Source organism: Cimex lectularius, unplaced genomic scaffold (genome assembly GCF_000648675.2).
Source record: "Cimex lectularius strain Harlan isolate CLEC.00 unplaced genomic scaffold, Clec_2.1 scaffold111, whole genome shotgun sequence".
NCBI lineage: Eukaryota > Metazoa > Arthropoda > Insecta > Hemiptera > Cimicidae > Cimex > Cimex lectularius.
Genome location: NW_019392681.1, coordinates 1,043,198 through 1,059,820, shown reverse-complemented (window position 1 = coordinate 1,059,820; position 16,623 = coordinate 1,043,198). Strand labels below are relative to the sequence as shown.

The window sequence follows — 16,623 nt, the reverse complement described above, 5'->3', positions numbered from 1 at the left end:
CTTTAATACAATAATTTACACCAAATCACTTTCCATTGTTGTTTTACTATAATTATTAAAAAATAATTTACTTATGATAAATTTTTACTTTTTTGAAGAGGATAATCTTAAAATGTAATATTGTACTAATTTCAATTGGGTATAGAAGGATATAAAGACAAGAGCAACATATACATTTAGAACAACATTTTATTATTTTATGTATATAAAATGAATGTTAACAATGTATATAAGTGTAATAAAAGTACAATTAAAAATTATAAATTTGACATTTTCCTTGAGGAGAACCATGTGGTAACATATATTTTGGTTGTTTTACTATTCAATCTTAATTCCTAAAGTTATTAATTTAATTTTTTTGAATTGACTACTCACTATCACAAAGAACAAAACCTAATTGAAATAGGGTTGCTGTATTGCTTTTTTAATAATTGAACATGATTTTTACTCTTAATTTTGCTTTATTTAAAAAAAAAATTAATAAATAAGTATATTTACACAAAAGGGATGGGGGATGGGGCATTAAGTGAAGGGTAAGAGGATTTAGGTGGACAAAATAATAAAAGAACAAGGAGGTAGGGATGACGATAATCTAATCTAGGAGTCCTTCGAGGTCTCTATGACTAGGATGCTCGGATTCCTAGCAGTTTGCCTGGAGGAGGAGCCGTGCGAGGCGCCAAACCCGAGTCCACCCGGCGGCCCCAGTGTTGGGCATTGTGCTCTCTGACCACTGCCATTTGGCCACTGTCATTGGGGCGCCAGTCGATCTTGCTGGGGATGCCCCTGTGGGCTTTTGCGGTGAAGTTGTGGGCGAAGTCATCTGAAACAAAACCGAACAATGATTAAAAACTGACACTGATTAATTGTGCTAAGTGCATCTATTTTCAAAGGTAAAAAATAATCAAGAATAGTTACTAGTGTAAAGATTTACTACAGTTATTTAATGTATCTGAAAGGCTGCTTGAAAGAAGTTTTACAATAATTACTTAATGCTGATTTATATAAGTTCAAATCTGTACACACATGTACAGAGTTGAGACTATCATTTCTTGGAGTTCACAGGCAATTCCAGCTTTTATATTTTACAATAAATTACGAGCAGTTCTCAAGAATCACCAATCCTGTTCGCAGTTTGGGATCAGACCTCACTTTTATTCGTTGAGCTTTCAAGGTTGGGTTTTGGATGTTATCAAGAGCTAGGTTATTTCAACACCCAATGCCACTAATTTCTAAATTCACACTCTCTATCACTCATAAAAACATTCTTTCTTATTCACATACCATTCATTCAATCAGGGTAGTGGAGTACTTGATATCCTCCCTCACCCTTTACATATATTACATAACTAACCTAATTAAAAATGGTGTAAAGCAGGGATGCCCATTATCTCCTCTCCTCTTTGCAAGTTTTTAAAATGATCTCCATACATATATAGGATAGTGTATGGATTGGCAATCTGAATATAAGATGCCTGCGTTCTGCATATGATGTTGCCATTTTTGCAAGTGATATAGTTACATTGCAAAGGATGATAAATAGAATATACGAGTATTGTCAATTGTGGAACTTCTAAGTTAATTTAAACAAATCAAATGTTCTGGTCTTCAAAGGAAGAGGGAAATTGTATCAGTATGAACGATAGAGGTAGGACAGGAAGGAAATCTCAATTGTTTCATCATCTTATAACTAACCTAATTGAGGGCAATGGGGTACTCAATATTCTGCCATTGACCCTCTCTCCCTACACACATTCATGCTAATAAATACATTCACTCTCAACACGTGCTAGGGACATCATGACTATATACAACGACCCTGTTTCCATTAAAAATCAGAAGAGGGGGCCAAGAAGCTGCCATTTTTTTAACAATGGATTCCAGGAACTGGAAGAGTTCCCCCTGAGCACTGCAGCTGTTCAGCTTATTGTACTTTATCCCTGGCTCCATTTTTGGGGGCTCGCAACCCGAGTGTGAATTTGAGTCCCCGGTGTGCCGGTGTTCTTCCATCGAAGAAACTCATGTTTGAAGTGAGTTGGGACCAAATTCAGGGTCACTGAGATCTGATCCCGCCCTCCCATTGATGAATGCCGTGTCAATTTCTTTCAATTGCAGCCACCAGTCCCCTTAGGCGTCAGAAAAAAAGTCCAGAGGCGACAGTGGGGATTGAACCCATGACCGCGGATCTACTAGCCGAGAGTCTGACGCCTTAACCACCGGCTACCGCGGCCCCCACGAAGATGCCATGCTCAAGCGCAATGCTCATATCAGGTGGCATTCCTACATGCTTTCTATATGGAGCCAAGGTATCTCTCCACCCAGGTGAGATACATTGAACAACCTTTCTCCACATTTTGGAAACATTCGCGGGCTCTGGACCCAACGTAAGTGTCTGTGTGTCAACCTAGTATGGCCTATATGCCTAATCACATAGATGACCCTTTTTTTTACGAGTCAGGTCCTCCAACGGCCACCTATTGACAGTGCTGTTGATATGCGAGAGCTTCTCTGCTGATCCAGCCAAATGACTATCATTTTCTTTTAATCATGTTTTTTTATTGCATGTTTAGTGTCAGAGGGCTAGATTTTAGTGATTAAGTCTGGTGGTTGGGATAATAATAAATTGGTTAGGTTCATTGGGGTTTCTAAAGGACTATGAATAAATATGTAGTGTTTTATTAATGTACATGTAAAATAATTATGCTTCATCATGAATTATTAGCAGTAGTAAGATAGTCCTAGATAACTGCTTTTTTTAGTTATAAGCTTTCTTTTCAAGTTACTTGTTTCAACAGGTTTATCACACATCTTGGTCTCCCCGTCTCCATTGATCTGATTTTTCGTTATGTCCTTTAGGTATGGCTTAGTAAAAGCAGAGTTAGAAAGGGTGTCCTTCTTATTTGGACACTTCACAAAAGGAGCAGACCAAAATAGTGAATCAGGCACCGATAACAAGGATTGACCAAACTAGGGGTACGTCTCTCTTTTCAGAAATCTCACAACCTAAAGATTTTTTTTTAAATTTCAACAGATCTGTTTTTCTTAACGAACACAAGCGGCCGTTTACTGCCAGGTCTTACAGAAAGGGCGTAACTCTATACCTATCCAATCTCCTTTCGGAAGAGATAAACTCTCAAGACTTAAGTGGGTCTTATCCCTGTTATTAATTAAGGATAAGATAGGGCCGACTGGGTCGATTTCTCTCGAGGGGTCTCGTTATTGGTCTGGCCCTGGGCCAGAAGTTTTCAGACTTCAACATATCAAAGGACGCCTGATGAAGACACGAAGCACCAGCACGTGTCACGTAAGGCGGTAAATTTAGAATATTTTCTCCAGTCTCAATCGGTTTGTTTTCAAACCAACGGAACAAACAGGGCATGAAGCAAAACTAACGTTGCGAACTTCGTTTTTGAAAAGATCTGGTTAATGCAGTCGGGTTTATTTTTACAACTCCCTCGAATTAAACGCGTGTGTAGATAGAAAAAAGCAAGCTATGTCGGAGCTCGATACATTTTGCTTTTACTCCAAGACCCAAACATTCTCGGTTGTCAATTTTATTTCTTTTTGTATTTATTTTCCAAAAGATGAAAAATCCCAATTTCTCCGTGGTTGAAATATTTTATTTAATTTTGTCTATTACATGGCGTTTCGGGCTTACGGCCCATCATCAGCATCTAAACATGGAAAACCTTATGGTACAATTGCCATCCGAAGATACACACATAAGTAATTTACAATTAAAAAAGAAAAAATATAACTAGTCTATACCATAGATACATAAATATTTCCACCCCATTTTGAGGGGTTGTCGTCAAAATGGTTTTAAAAACTGTAATAAAAACAATAATTTTATTTTAGTCCCCTCATGGGTACAACACATGATGAGATTCTTTTTATATGTATACCCTCTGCCAAAAAAAGATTCTTTTTGTAATATTCCATTTACAATTGTATACAAAATGCAACATGCAAAAAGTATTTATAAAGACTTTGCTTCATTAAAACCATTACGTTTACTTAAGAAATCAAGTATGTAGTTATGATATTTTGCAGTGAATATTAAATGTTCTACCACAACCCCATAATGGATGGACTCATAAATCAATTTTGCACGAAAACACCGTGGTTTAATTTACATCGATGAACACCGGCTAAATTAATTTGTGTTATACGAATGTGCTTTTCCAATTCACACGAAGGCTAAATGTTCTCTTCTATTTGAAAGTCCGAAACCCTGAAACATTCGTTTTCACGAAATTTGAAAAATTACAATTTTTAGTTGGAATTTAATCTATCTTTGATATCCTTTTAGGATTGACGCCACCTGTACATTGCCGTGTAAAACGAAGTTTTTGTTCTAAAATTACCTTTGACAGATCGTAAATATCCGAGGCGTCGGGACTCTTTTGATTTAGGATATCCTTGAAATAGAATCATCTTCTTACTAATATCAGGAATTACGAGAGAAAAAATTTATTTCTAGTCATATTCCCTTCAAAAGGGTGTGTTTATATGAGTTCGGATATTTCTGTATATAATTTATGAAATAAGTAACAAATCTGAGCAAAAAGACGGGAACAATGTGGGGAATTCTAAAGATGGAACAAATTTAAAACAAATACCCGTTTCGTAATCAATAATTGGCCAATGTCAAAAGTATGTAACAAACATATTTCCTACCAGTCGCAAAAATCATACGATAACATTATTTAACAGATTGAAGATCTAGGAAGATGTTCTATAGAAATAAACGGATTTAGTGGTATCCACTCTCGAGTATTTTTCAATTTTCAACTGAAGTATCGAATATTTCAAAATACCTTGTGTTTTACGATTATTCGGAAATCGTCAGATGCGGTCTGGTGTGATGTTTCAGAAAAACATTTTCTTTATCGTGCCAACGTTTCGAACTTTATTGCGATCATCTTCAGGGCCTGGGATTTACAAACATTGTTTAAATTTAACAAATATATGTAGGATGTGGAAAAAAGTGAATCTATACAATGCAACAAATATTTTTTATATTCAATCAAAGTATTTCTACTCACTCAAAGTGTTTCTTTTCTGTGTAATTGTGCCATTCTTGCGTGTCGTGTTGAGAGTGCCAGACATACACGACACACGGAAAACAAACACTTTGAGCCCTGAAGATGATCTCAATAAAGATCAAAACGTTGGCAAGATAAAGAAAATGTTTTTCTGAAACCTACGTCACACCAGACAGCATCTCACGATTTCTGAATAATCATCGACTAACGGTCACTAATCACCACACATATTGTTTTACATTGATTTTCAATAATAGGAAAAGTGGCTACAGACTAATTGGATGAGGTATATACAAAACACGATTTTTGGGGGGTTTAATCAAAGCTAAAATATTTTATACATAGGACGATTTCCAGGTATTACAGGTGGTGTATGGGCGTATCTTGTAAAGAAAAATCGAGAGATTGTATACATAAAGAACAGGTCGCAGTTTGCATGAGCCGCGCATATGAAATTTTAATAAGTATTATTTCCCTTGTATTTGTAGACTTTCTAAACATACATATTATAGATATGATAGGATATAAAGCCCGAAACGCCAATAAACCAAATAATTTATTTGCCATTGTGATGTGTTCTCTTACAAATTTAACTTCCAAACAATGAACTGAGAAGATATTCTATAAATTATACCATGGATAACAGAAAACCTAATTACATACAAGTTGTACTATAGGCTTTATTTAACTCATTAGCTATAGTAGTTGTCTGTGTTGTATTTGGAAAATGTGCCTACTTGTTTATAACTTGTGTTTGTGGATGGATATGTTGTGTTTATGTGGTCTTGGAGTATATGTTTGTACGTATGCGTATGCGTGTTTTTTTAGTCTGTATGTGCAATATATGTTAGAGAAATATAGAAAGATAGAGTGATAGATAGGTAGAAAGACGGATAGAAAGAAAGATAGATGGATGGATAGAAATATGTAAAGACTGATAGATCAATAAATAGAGAAAGACAGACAGAAAGATAGATAGATGGAGAGGAAGAGAGAAGTAGGGATGGAGGGAGTGAGGGAGTGAGGGAGTGAGGGAGAGAGAGAGAGAGAGAGAGAGAGAGAGAGAGGATAGAAAAAGAAAAGGAGAGAGAAATGACAAGTGAGGGAAAAAGAAATAAGAATAAAAGAGAGAGAGAGAGAGAGAGAGAGAGAGAGAGAGAGAGAGAGAGAGAGAGAGAGAGAGAGAGGATAGAAAAAGAAAAGGAGAGAGAAATGAAAAATGAGGGAAAAAGAAATAGAAATAAAAAAGAGTGAGAGAGAGAGAGGATATAGAAAAAGAAAAAGAGAGAAGTAACAAGTCAGAGAACGAGAAATAGAGATAGACAAAGTGTGTTTGAGAAAGAAAGGCGAGAGAGAGTGAAAGAGAGAGAGGGAGGGAGAAAGAGACGGAGAGAAATAACGAGTGAGGGAAATAGAAACAGAAATAGAAAAATAGAAAGGGAAGAGATAGAGATAGAAAGAGAAAAGGAGAGAGAAATGATAAATGAGGAAAAAGAAATATGGAATAAAATAGAGTGTGATAGACAAGAGTGAGAGAGAGGGGATAGAAAAAGAAAGAGAGAGACGTAGCAAGGGAACGAGAAATAGAGGTAGAAAAGGAGTGTTTGAGAGAGAGAGAGTGAAAGATAGATAGATAGATACAGATAGATAGATAGATAGATAGATAGAGAGAGAGGGAGAGAGAGAGAGAGAGAGAGAGAGAGAGAGGGAGAGAGAGAGAGAGAGGGAGAGAGAGAGAGAGGGAGAGAGAGAGAGAGTGTACTTGAATTTATGTGTTGTATTAAATTATTATTTGTATTTGTGTGTGTTTATAATTATTTTTTTGCAAGGGTATGGATTTCCTTACCTGCTTGCGTGAATATATTTTTGAGATATTTGTGTGTATTTTTATGAATTTTTCCAATTGTGCATATTTTTTGTATTAAATTGGTTCGTGTTATCTATTGTAAAACGTATTTGTTCGTGTGGGTGTGTTTAGTTTATATGTTGTTTGTGTACGTTTATATATTCATTATATATTTGTATTTTTGTGTGTTTGCTTGTCATACTTCGTGTAGGTAGAGCCTGTATGGACCAGATGATTTTTTTAAAACCATTGTATTTCTGGTCCCAAAAAGCGATTTTTATGTTTTTGACATTAAAAGACATATTATTGGAATTTGAGATGATTGATACGTTGCTTGTAAGCATATTTTTGTATGTACGCTTGGATATTTTCCTTCGCATTTCATCTAAACGAGAGAGGAAAAATACCAGGCATTTCCGATGGAGTTTCCACGACAGGAGATATTTATACAAAATGTCGTCTGAGCCAGGGAGTTCTATAAACTAGTCAAAACGCTGTTTGCCCCCCCCCCCGTACCACGGAAATCAGACGGATTCTTGAAATGTATCTGCTGAAGGAGACCGGCCAATCTTCAATGTTAGTTCAGACTGTTTACAGACAGATAACCGCTGTTTATTCTGCCCCGTTTCCCTATTTGACTTTCCAGATTCGTCGTAATTTTGCTCTTGTACGTTGACTCCAGTCGTCGGTTATTTAAAACCGTGTCGCTCCATTCGTTAAAATAAACGGGCATCCTCTTCCCATTTTCTATTTGTCCCTTTGAAAAGAGAGGTGAAAAAAAAGAGTTGTTAATTAGTATACAGTAATTAATGAACAGGTTGTAAACGTTTTCCGCTGGGCATCGTTAAATTAAATGCGGCTGGATTTTTTTTTAATCCGAAGTCTAAATATAATACGATCTTCCGCTTCACGCTTCCTCCCCGGCATGGAAACTTCGAGGGGAAAAGCAGGGGACTTCGGGAAGAAAACTCATGGAGGCTTTTATCTTATGAAATGTGGCGTAAATCGCGAAGTTTGAAAGAGTAATGTGTTGTACAAAGGGTCCATTGTTGAACACTTCCTAAACTGCCCAACACTTTAAGCACAAGAAGATCGAGCAGGAAAACGTGATCAGTGGGAAAAGCTGTTGGGAAACCCATCTACGGATCGCTGATTTTTTTTTTTAATCACACGACCGGTGTACAATGAGGCAAAAATTCCGCTTGTTCAATATTTCCGTTGCGGTGGATGACCTCTCAAAGATGAAACCACAGTTTTAAAAGTTTGACCAATCCATCCAACTATTCAGGCCAAAACCAATATTTTTTTCCCAATCTCGCCTTTTACTTCTTCAAATGTTATTGTCAATTGCAACATAAAATTAGGTCGTCATTCAATGGTTTTCCTATAATAAATCTGGTCAAGCTAATACAATGTAATGACAATAATAAAGTTTAATTGGAGAGAAAGTTCTATTGCAATTTTCTTTTTAGTCGGTGCTGGTTTCTCGGGTGTGGTCCTTTATGACGAGGTCATTAACTAGGTCTTTCCATTGATTCGACGTAAAGTTCGTACACGCAGCATTTGCTAGCAATAATGAAATTCAATTTTTTACGATTTTTAGTAACGACCTATTCGATAATATTAACAATTTAAGTCTTTGTTGACATACTCTGAGTGGGGTGGTGTTGATTCTAAAGTTTTCGTCATTAATACATCTGATAACTAAATAGCTTGCCAAATTCAAATGGCAGAAGAAAAATATGAGAAAAAGTCATGAAGACAACACACCGTGACGTACTTCACCCATGCTCCGATGAACCCACGCATATTTGAAAAACAAGAAGGATCCCAATTTACTCCCTTGCGCTGCACCGGCGAAACAGAAAAAGAACGGCCCGTAGGCCATCTGTAAAGTTGAAGTTTCTTAATAGTTGAAAATAAATTTTTAATGGAATAAATTCATTCCAATTGGGCGTCATGGTTGGATATATACGAATGGCCGAATGCGTGAATTTTTCGTATAACAAACAATAAGGGTCTCAATATCCTAGCATGCGCTACACCGAAGAAATGGTATCTGCCTCACTCCCTCAATTTTAAAAATTTCGTTTGTATGTTTGTAAAATTAAAGATCTTTTTTGTCGAATACACCCAATTACCTTCGCATGTCAAGAACGAGAGTATCAGACAACTTGCTCCAAAGAAAAAAGGAAAAAGAAAAACGATATGAATCGAACACAATAAAAGATTATCGTTCTAAAGAAACGAATCAACGATTTCCGGTCGTTTTGTATATGGCAGACAAGAAGGGTCTCAGAGTATCACCATGCGCTACTTTGATCGAACAACAATAAAAAAATACGGCTACTCGTTTGGAGCTCTGCTCTTATATCCTCGATCCATCTTATCCTGCACCAAACCATATTTAATTTTGTGATATCATTGTTGACCATCGATTAATAGAGACCTCTAGTATTATTGAAAAATTTAAGGAAATTTTTTCAATAAAAAAATATATACATAGTCATATAATGTAAAATTAGTTATATGCATTATCAGAACATTTTTTTCTTCAGAAGGTTTTCTTTGCGTCAATTTAGTGGATTAAGCGTGAAAGGGTGATTTGATCGAGTTATTTTCTAGGTATATTAGAACACTAGACCAATTTGTGTTTTGTTCTTTCTGGACATTTTTAATTTATATAGTTTTTTTTTGACGGTTCTGACTTAAAAAATTAAAATTTATAAACCAACCCGTCAAAATCGTCATAGGACGGATGGCGAAGCCAGGCGGAACAGATGATCGGGTCACCACCCCGGAGACGACTACGAAAAATTCGACAAATTATAATTATAATGCGCCATCGGCGAAATCGGCAAATTTCACCTAAGAACTACATACCGCTTTTATTGACGCTGAAAGGAAAGTTGTGCAGCCATTAACCACTTAGGGTCGAGTTAAAACTTGCCCTGAAGCCAGCAAGCACCAACTTCAATTACGGCCAACTCGGTTATCGAGAAATTATTCACGAGGAAGAAGACCTGGGCACACTCACCGAAGGGGAAAATATTGAATAACTAATGCATACAGTTTTTTTCATTATGTCAAACTGTGCAAATTCTTAGCTTTTGGATAAATTTTTTAACATAAGTTTTCTTCCTGGTACTCTATGGTACTCTGGTATTCTCGCTTTTTGAACATGTAAGTACAAAATTAGTCAAAAACGAACAGTTTTAAACTTCAGGAGGCATCATATTTGCCAGGGTCCACGACCTCTTTCCACGAAGGTCACGCAACGGTTACGAGAGGTAAATATCGCTTTCCCGCGTGCACGTAACTCCATTGGATAAATGAGCGATAAAATTTTGATTGATGGACGTTATCTTCGACAGGAGCCGGCATCTCAGGACTAAATTCACCGACAAGGGATAGTAGATATGTCGAACTGTGGGAACATGTCATGTTTTTTTAAGAAAACGACAAACTAAAATGGCCGAAAGTACATGTATTTTCAAACAAAATTTTGCAGTTATGGACAAAATTTAAAGCAATTAATTAAGGTTTTTAGTTGAGATAAAAAAATCAATGGCACGAGCGGGATTCGAACCCACGACCTTCGGCTTGATACGCCGCTGCTCTACCTTTGAGCTATCGTGACCTCAATCAACTCGGACACCAAATTCCCATCTCAACCGCACCTTTTTGAATTTTCCCTCCTTTTTGCCATTTTTCAAATATCGTGTAATCGAATTTAATTAATTGAATTTGGTGTCCGAGTGGATCGAGGTCACGATAGCTCAAGTGGTAGAGCAGCGGCGTATCAAGCCGAAGATCGTGGGTTCGAATCCCGCTCGTGCCATTGACTTTTTTATCTCAACTAAAAACCTTAATTAATTGTAATATATTAATTGGTCAAGCGGACCACGAAATTAGTGAATTTAATGATTTAAAATGAAGTATACTTCACTAAAGCTCTCCGTGGCCATTTCATTTGTCGTCGAGAATCCAATCCGATTACACGACATTTGAAAAATGGCAAAAAGGAGGGAAAATTCAAAAGGTGGGGTTGAGATGGGAAGTTGGTGTCCGAGTGGATCGAGGTCACGATAGCTCAAGTGGTAGAGCGCACGCAGCGGCGTATTGAGCCGAAGGTCGTGGGTTCGAATCCCCCTCGTGACGCTAGCTTTTTCATTTCAACCAAAACCTTACATAAAACTTATCAAATTCACTAGTTTCGTGGTCCGATTGACCAATTAATATCATACAATTAATTAAGGTTTTTAGTTGAGGTAAAAAAGTCAATGGCACGAGCCGGATTCGAACCCACGATCTTCGGCTTGAAAAATGGCAAAACGGAGGGAATATTCCAAAAGGTGTTGTTGAGATGGGAATTTGGTGTCCGAGTGGATCGAGGTCACGATAGCTCAAGTGGTAGAGCAGCGGCGTATCAAGCCGAAGATCGTGGGTTCGAATCCCGCTCGTGCCATTGATTTTTTTATCTCAACTAAAAACCTTAATTAATTGTAATATATTAATTGGTCAAGCGGACCACGAAATTAGTGAATTTAATATTTAAAGCATTTTGCAATATACAATAATTTCCTTTTCACACTGAGTAGGATTGAAAAGACATTGACAGTAAACCAGAAAAGTCAAATCCTTTCTAAACGTTTTTATTGGACAAATTTGATCTTTTTTGGGCTTCTAATTTTTTTATTTTATCAATACGAGTTCATTAAGCTTTTTCTCACTACGGGTTGGCAAAGTTAAAAGTTGGGACGTCCCAACCTCCTGATCTGTCCGACACGATCTCATCTAAATCAGTCTAAAAATGCAATAAAAATATGAATAAAAGGGAATGGTCAGAGAGATGAATCGGCATAGAAGCTCTTATCGTATTAAGAGCATAGTCGATGGATGGCCTCGGAGAATCTGAATGATGAGGGATCATCCTCACCAGACCAAATTGGATTGACATAATTTGGGTGTGTATGGCACGTAGAGAAAAGGTCCCACGTAATTGAAGGGTGTCATTCCTTGGATCTTTACAAAGAGCAAGTAGGCAACTCTCCCGATATAACAACTTTACTCGAGCAATGCAGCGAGCATTTGAAACCAAAGAAGGCTGTGTGTGGTTCCGATAACATCAATTTTTTTTTCGTTATGATCTATGCATATTAGCCATGGTGACAATTCTTATATGTGTGTTCAAATGGGGGGGGGGGGTTATCGTGAAAAAAGGGCCAGAGGCGACGGTGGGAATCGAACCCACGACCGCGGCGTGAGAGTCTCTCATGCTAACCACTCGGCTACCGCCGTTTACATTTAACAAATACATGTAGGATGTGGAAAAAAGTTTCCAACGCAAGAATGACACAATTACACAGAAGACAAACACTTTGAGTGAGTAGAAATACTTTGATTGAATATAAAAAATATATTTTGCATTGTATAAATTCACTTTTCCACATCCTAAATGTATTTGTTAAATGTAAATAATGTTTGAAAATCTCAGGCCCTGAAGATGATCTCAATAAAGATCGAAACGTTGGCACGATAAAGAAAATGTTTTTCTGAAATCTACATCACACCAGACCGCATCTTACGATTTCTAAATAAAATAAAGAAGGCTGTTTAATTTTATGTAGTAAAGTTGTTATATATCTCGTTTTCTGTTCTATTTTGTTATCTTGAGATTGAATGTATTTATTAGCGTGAACGTTTATTAGAAAGGTATTTATGGTGGAATATCGAGTACGGTACCATTGTACTTCAGTGAATTAAAAAAAAAAAAAAAAAAAAAAAAAAAAAAACTGAGTTGGGCTGAAATGACTTAGCTGTAGCTTCAACAGGATGAGTAAGACCGAGGTCTGCTTCCTGACTGCCAAAACCCGAAGCAGGTGATTATCGCGGCAAGTCATAAGCATAAACTCATACATGCTCAGAATTGTTATATAAATTAGCAGTCCATTAAAAACTTCGAGTAAAAACAGATCTCAAGAACTTCGAGTCAAAACGGATAAATAAGCAATTTTGATATTCAAATATTTCAAGATACCAATTTGTCGAAATCCAGTTTAGAAAAGAAAAATTGGGGACAGTCCTCCAGGGCTTTGAAGGCGGAGAGAAAGCTCGTATTAATTAGCGGGATCGAGCCGGCAATATGCAAACCAGACCTTTGTAATTGCATAATAGGAGCATATGAAACATGGGACCATATGTATCAGGAAATTCATACGATCACTTTCCGAAAAATGGACGTTTTCAACAACAACCGTTTCGAGACAGTTTGAATTGAGGGATCGCGGGGGTTAGACGTATTCACGAGCTTTGTCGACTTTGCTGTGTTCTTGTCAAATGAGATTAGGAAACCAGGATGTCAGAGGGGAAAACTGTTCCGACGAGCCCCCCGGCTATCGACAAAGCTTTGGCAGGTGCGGCTTAAAGCTCTACGCTTTTTTCGTCTTACACGACGTTTTTCCGCCTCGGCATCTATTTCAAACAGTGAAGGGTGATCTGTATGTTAAACCGGAAAAAAGAATCTATGTATTCATAAATCGAATGTCAGCGGCTTGATTAAGTTCGTCTATTCTTGCCATCATACCAGAAGAAAAAGCCTCCAAACACACGTGTTTTTTCTCGAAATAAACATTGATCTAAGCAATAATCAAATACATGCCAACAAAACGGGGTTTAACAACCATTCTGTAAATCCATTATCATGGATTTTTTCATGGAAAAATTATGAAGCCACCTTACACCTTTCAAGGATCGGGTGCATCCCGTGTCCCTGGCCCTGGTCCAAGGTTTCCTTGGCAAACGACACACCTAGACGAGATTAAATCCTCCAGAAATACTCCTGAGTTACTTTTTTCCCAAGTGGAAAGATCAGAGTAGAGGAAATTAAAAAACACAATTAAAACGAGAAATGAGAATAAAATTAGACAATTGTCTACATTATCTATTTAGTAATAAAAATTTATTTCTCTGTTTGGTCTGCGGGGTGATGAACCTGCAAGTAGGTTGTCATGGATCATGGTCTTCCTGACCTCGCTGTCTTTGACTGTCAGACGTGTTTCGGATTTAGTCATTTTCTAAGTATGTTTACAAATATTGTACTCGCTCGACATAACCTTAGTTCAATGGATTCCGTCTAGAATCGCTGAAGCGTCATCGTGAAATTATTAAAACTGAAGGGCATTGTTTTTGACCACTATACTATTGAGACGTCAGTTTGGAAAAGGTATCAGTGGGCATTTTCCTCTGGAAAAATAAAAGGATTGACCACTGGTCAATGACTGACGGTTGTTGAGATGTACAGGAAACTGTACATCAAATCCGGTCCCAAGTGGTCTCGTTCTTGCCAGGGGTGTGGAATGTCGAAAGACACTATTCAACATCCCGAAGAAAGTGAAGCAGTAGAATCCCACATGAGCCTCAGCAAGCTAAGAGGGTTCAAGCTGAAGAAAGCCATTAACAAACTTGAGAATTCTCCACAAAATTTAAAGATGTTCCTTTCCAGCAAGAAATTACTGTAAAGAAGTTTTGCTAGAACAAGGAAAAGTTACAACTTAGCGGGATGAAACTCTTGCCAAAACTCTTACTTACGGGCTTGTCCACAATCGCATATGTACGAGATAGTCCACATTCACCATATAAATCAGATTGCCCACAACCGACAAATGTACAAGATGGGCCACAACTGCGTATGTATGAGATAATTAAACAACCACCATATAAATCGGATAATCCAAAATCGCCATATGTACAAGCTAGTCCACAACCAAACATATACATCAGACTGCCCACAACCGACGTATGTACGAGATAGTCCATAACGGCCATATACGCCTCATAATCCACAACCGCATATTTACGAGATAGTTCTCAGTAGATAGCCCACAACTGCCATATACACCATATTGTTCACAACCGTCAGATATGCGTGTTAGTTCACATATAACACACCAGATTGTCCTCAACCGCCGTATGTACCGGTTAGTCCAAAAGCGCCATATATACCAGATAGTTCAGATTATTTCTCTTTTGGATCCATGCTTGTTCAAGGGACAAATTGAAAAATCTTGCAGAAATCAAAACTGCTGTGCAAGATTTATACGACCATCATCCCAATGCCAGTGGACCAATTTTTTGCCCAATAATTGTCGTAATTACACGTAGATAAATAGAAAGCAAAATGCCCCCAGAATATACACTAAAATTAGGAAAAGGCTGAAATTTATGATGTAGGTACAACAACAAAAAAGAAGATAGTAAATATAAAAATATACAGAACCACAAATCCTCTCGGTAGGCGGCGATTCGACAGGTTTTTTCCCTCTGTATTTCTCTAAATAAACGGCAGGAAGTTGTTGAATGGAGGATGCGTTCATTTATAGCTTTCCCTCATTCTGCCTATTGGCAATATGTAAATCCGTCAAAGATACGCTGAACGATGTCAAAAGCTACAACGCAGAAACCTTCAAAATCTCTACAATTCTTACAAAGATATCAGTCACACGTGACCTAAAAATCTACACGTGTACGTCCCATATTTTACAAACGCGAATGAAAGCTCGGGGTTTTTTTCTGTATCCTGAATACATTGGAATTTTTTAAAGTTGAAAAGTAATACCGGTGGGGAATTTATGTCACGTCCCCAGGCAGGACATGAATTGAAAAAATATTCCTTTACAATTACCTTTTGCTCAAAGTATTAGGCCAATTACGGAGGAAAATCGACGGAACGACTGGAGAATTAGGATTCATATTTTTGTCGCTTTGATGGGAGAAATCGGCCGGCAATTTTGATTAGAGGTGAAAACATGTAAATGTTCGTCTTTTGATCTTAAATTCTCAAATGTTTTGCCGTAGGATATTCAAATTTATACTAAATCCAATTGGAAAATAAAACTAAAACGCATCATCAAACATCAAAGTGAATCAAAACACACATCCCGAATTCAATTTTTCTTTATAACAACAAACATTCAATCATAAAAATTTCAGTATCTCAATAGAAAGAAATTTCAAATATTAATTTGTCACTTGTGCTCATCTGAAGTCAGCAATGTTCGTTTATCTAACAAACTCACTGAATACGCGTGCTTTTCATTAGGAAGTTTATTTCAATTTTCCCCTTCGGCTCAAATTGAAAAAGCAATCAAATTTTTAACTTGAGAATTCCTCGTTAAATTAATGTTTTTACATTTAGAATATTTCTACTAAAATGTGGAAAACGTAATACGTTTTAAATGCCCTTTTTCAAGCAAGAAAAGATTTTCTCGGGTAGGAAATAGGATTTTTTGTTAAAATTTCTATTAAAAATGTATAATATAATAAGTTTTTAGTCAACAAATTAAATATTTCCGAAGTTTGAAGCCGGAAATGTAGGTTTTGCATTTGGCAAATAGGTTATAATTATTTTCTTCTTTTAAAAAATTAGTTTTCTTTGGTTTATTTTTGTGGTCAGATGTCTTTTGATTATATAATCCATCATGCTTTATTTTGGGATTTTAGCCGAAAACATACTGACGTTTTTAAATGATTTTGTCGTTGTTTATCCAGACTGGAGAACATTGTAAGTGGCATGATCCATAAAAATATGTCATCTAAAAACGAATGTTTCTTCTAAAACGTGAACTGGAATAGTAAAGAGGATGATTTAAATTTTGTTTTTAGGCAAAAGCGGATTTCCTAATCAAAAAAATAAAATTTTGTTTAGTTTTCTATTAAAAATGTATTTCTTAT

At 36.8% G+C, this 16,623-nt stretch overlaps 1 long non-coding RNA gene across 1 annotated transcript in view; it reads right to left on the bottom strand.

Moving 5' to 3' along the window:
- Positions 1–684: 684 nt before the first annotated feature.
- Positions 685–16,623, bottom strand: part of LOC112126483 — a 78,075-nt gene continuing 62,136 nt past the window's right edge. The window contains exon 2 of the long non-coding RNA XR_002909995.1: positions 685–820. This is a non-coding gene — a long non-coding RNA (uncharacterized LOC112126483). The remainder of the gene's footprint in view (positions 821–16,623) is intronic.